The sequence below is a fragment of the Tenrec ecaudatus genome, chromosome 10 (genome assembly GCF_050624435.1).
Source record: "Tenrec ecaudatus isolate mTenEca1 chromosome 10, mTenEca1.hap1, whole genome shotgun sequence".
In the NCBI taxonomy this organism is placed as follows: Eukaryota; Metazoa; Chordata; class Mammalia; order Afrosoricida; family Tenrecidae; genus Tenrec; species Tenrec ecaudatus.
Window position 1 is genome coordinate 15,800,644 of NC_134539.1, and position 4,291 is coordinate 15,804,934.

At 41.2% G+C, this 4,291-nt stretch overlaps 1 pseudogene; it reads left to right on the plus strand.

Moving 5' to 3' along the window:
* The first annotated feature begins 3,441 nt into the window (after window positions 1–3,441).
* LOC142460439 (U6 spliceosomal RNA) lies at window positions 3,442–3,540 on the plus strand (annotated as a pseudogene).
* The last annotated feature ends 751 nt before the right edge of the window (window positions 3,541–4,291 follow it).

Here is a 4,291-nt window from a genome sequence, read left to right on the forward strand (position 1 = left end):
CAGTCTTCCTTATTTAGTGTCCAATTTTCACATACATATGAGATGATTTGAAAATACTATTGCTTGGATCAAACAAACACACCTTAGTCCTCAAAGTAACATCCTCCTTTTGAACACATTAAACAGGCCTTGTGCAAGAGATTTACCCGATGCAATGCACCGTTTCATCTCTTACCTGCTGCTTCCATGTGCACTGATTGACGATCCTAGCAAGATGAAATCTTTGACAACTTCACTCTTTTCTCCATTGATCGTGACGTTGCCTATCGGTCCAGTGGTGAAGGTTCCGGTCTTCTTTAGATTGAGTTGAAATCCACACTTAAGGACGCAATCCTTGGTCTTTGCCAGCAAGTGCTTCAAATCCTCCCCACTTTCAGCAAGTAAGGCTGTGTCACCAGCATATAGCAGGTTGTTAATCAACCTTCCTCCAAGCCTGATCGGCCTCGGTAATTGTCCAGCTGTCATATGCATATGAAGCGCTTGAAAGTACCATGGTTTGATCCAGGGATACTTGAGTCCTGAGATTGACACCCTTTGCTCTTTGTCACTTTAGAGAGGTCTTGTGCAGAAAATGTGCCCAATACAATATGCACACTGGTTTCTTGAAGGCTGCTTCCAGGAGTTGAATGTGGACCTTAGTAAAATGAAAGCCTGAGCAACTTTAATCTTTCTCCATCCATCATGTTTCTATAGGTCCAGTTGCGAGAGTTTTGCTGTCTTTATAGAGTTGAAAACCATACCGAAGGCTGCAGTCTTTGGTCTCCAACAAGTGCCCGAGTTCTCTTTGCTTTCAGCAAGCAACGTGGACTCAGAGTTAGGTGTGCTCACGTCTGAAGTGTTTTGGGACTATTTAGGTGACAACACCCTCCAGCTCAGTCTTTCTCTAGTAAATTCTTTTCTAATCTCTCTTCTGCCACTTCCACTTGTTATTTCTGATTTACCTTGTGGCAGTTAGGTTTTATGTCAACTTAAATGTGTGTGAAAGTGTAGGGTCGAGTCTAACCTATCAATCAAGTCACCGCCTGATGATACTTCCTTGAAGGGTGTGGCCTCTGTATAAGAGAGACTCTGGGACCCTCTCTCTGGCCTTTCACCCTCCCTGCTTGCTGGGATTCTGTGTCTGCCTCCAGGGGCCAACCAGCTATGGATACTGGCATGTTCTCACTGACCTTGGATCCACGAGAGACTGCACCTTCTGGCCTGTGATCTCCCTGGTTGGATTGGGCTCAGATAGCTTCTTGATATAAAACTACTTCTTGATATATATTTTTTTCTTATACATACATGGATGCCACTGGTCTTGTTTCTAGAAAACCCAGCTTAGCACATACCTTTATCATCATACTTGCCCAAATTTTGTTTAAGTTTCCTGAAGGACTGAGCTGTCTTTATTTTTACTTCTCACTCCCTGGCAGATATGCCAAAATCAAACCTATTGACATCAAGCCCTTTCTGACCCAAGACTATACTGTAGGACTCAGTAGAACCGCTCCATAGAGCTTCCAAAGCTGTAAGCTGTACAGGCTCATTCTGCCACATCGTTCTGCTATGGAGTAGCTAGTAGGTTTGAACCACCAACCTCTCAGTTAGCAGCAGCTGAATGTTTGAACCACATTACCACAGGATTCCTTTGGCATATATGAAGTATACACACAAACACACACACACACACACACACACTCTCTCACAAATCCAGTTGCCCATGATGCCATTCCAACTCACGGCCAGCCCATGTGTCAGAGTAGAATTGTGCTCTACAGTAGTGATTCTTAACCTTCCTAATACCGCCATCCTGTAGTACATTTCCTCATGTTGTGGTGACCCCCAACCCCCAATTATAAAATTATTTTTGTTGCTACTTCATAACTGTAATTTTGCTACTGTTGTAATTAATTGTAATGTAAATATCTGATATGTAGAATGTATTTTCATTGTTACAAATTGAACATAATTAAAGGACAGTGATTAATCACATAAACAATATATATTATATAATGTGAAATATTTATTTCTAATTACAAATAAATGAAATTTTTGTCTTGAAGCATGGTGTAGCATGGGTAACAGTCTGACTACAACAACAGTAAACTACATTGATACATTTTATGACAGTATGCGTAAAAAGTCAACATCAGTGTGAATGGTGAGATAGCTTCTTTCTCACCAGATCAGAAATTCTTAGGGCAGTCTTAGCTGAGGGGTACTATGGGAGGGGGTACCCCTAAAAAAACAAGGGGAAAAAGTCATGGGGGAAGCATTCGTAGTATGCATTTTTCTTGCGAGGTGAGCATCAAGCAACTCACTCTGAATTAGTGCACCCAGTGGCGTCCCCTGGGAAGGTTCTCTCTGGTCACAGTGAATTTTTTTTTTGCAAAAGCAGTTTCACTCAAAACCGCGTTTTTTGTGATGGCTGATTTAAGAGAATAGCATTTGGCTGTGAGATGTTGTCTCCTGCTCAGGAAAAATGCTGCAGAAACTATTGAGATATTGAACACAGCTTACAAGGACAGCTCTGTGGGAAAAACTCAAGTGTATGAGTTGTTTCTTCATTTCAAAAAAGGTTGTTTGATGACAAACCTCGTACTGGACGTCTGTCTACTTCCCGAAAGAACTAAAATGACTTGTACTTGTGCTTGAAGACTGATGACTGAAGAGATGGGGAAATTACCTGGACTGTCTTGAATCTCGGTTCAGTAAATTTGAACGGAAGATTTAGGAATGAGAAGGGTCGCTGTATTTGTGGCTTGGGTTCTGACTGACCAGCAAAAAGAGCTTTTGCTGGAACACAGCTTGGAAGCAACCCAGACTTTTTTCCCAAGGTCATTACTGGCGCCGGGACATAGTGCTATTCCTATGACCCTGAAAGCAAACAGCAATCAAGCCAGTGGAAAATGCCATTGCCATCTCCTCACCCCTCAAAAGCTTGTCAAGTGAAATCAAAGATCAAGACGATGCATGTTTTTATTTATGTGAGGGGGATAGTGCATTTGGAGTTCATTCCACCAGGTCAGACAGTTATCCAAGCTTTCTATTTAGAGGTTCTGAAAAGATTGTGTGACAGTGTGCAACCAAAAAGGCCTGATTTGTGCCAGACAGGGGACTGGTTTTACCATCACAACAATGTACCTGCTTACACAGCCATCTCGGTGTGCCACTTTTTGGCAAAAAACAGAATGCCTCTCTTGCCCCACGCACCTTACTCATCTGACCTCATTCTGTGCGACTTCTTTTTGTTTCTGCGAATGAAGAGGGACATGAAAGAATAGTGATTTGATGATGTCGACAAGGTGAAGAAAAAAGAGGGAGATGCTGTCAGCCATTCAATCAGATGTTTGAAAAATGTTTCCAAGAATGGAACTGCAGATTTAACCACTGTATTAAGTGTAATGCAGAGTACTTTGAAGGTGGTAAGGTGGTTTTGTAAAAAAAAAAAAAAATAGTGCTCGCTTCAGCAGCATGTATATACTAAAATTGGAACGATTTTTAGCATGACCACTGCGCAAAGATGACACACAAATTCGTGAAGCGTTCCATATTTTTCTAAATTAAAAAAATAATAATAAATAAAATTAAATACATAGCTTTGAAAAAGTCTGGTTTGGGGGGTACCCCCCTCATATTTCTTTTAACAGCAGTGGAATCATTGGGAGAGAATAGTGATACGTGTGCTGAAGCAAAGTCTGTGAAGACATTAGATGGAGCGAGGCAATTGGAGAGAGTAGTGGATGAGGTCTCAAAGGCTTGACTTAGAAACAAGCGGCCATGAAGTGAAGAGGCAGCTTAGTCTGTAAGGAAAAAGCATACAGCCACTGTGATCTAAGGATTATTAATAATAAAAGTCATGATCAGACAGGAGGAGATGTATTAGAACTTAAAATCCAAGCAAATGGTGCACAAAAGACTATGAATGACAGTGAAGGCCCCATAGCCATTTACAGAGCCCCCACATGGTTTAAACCTCTATTGAACAGGCCTCCACCGGATTCCCTCAGTGGAGGGAATTCCCGTATTGACCAACTATGTGACCAGACGTGCCCTACGTGCATCGGAAAGTGGGCTTCTCCAGATAGTGTTAGGTTAGAGTTTAGCATCTTAACACTAGTTTTCCTTCTTGATCCATTTTAACTTGTTCTGTTTTTTATTATTTTCTGTTTTCTTTTGGATGGAGGTTTTTCTGTGGCTCATTTTGTTGTCATTGGGATATTTTTATGTGGTATTCTTCATATGAAATTTAGAATTGATAAATCAATAGAGACAATAACTAGATAATAGTTTCTTAGGGTTGTGGTAG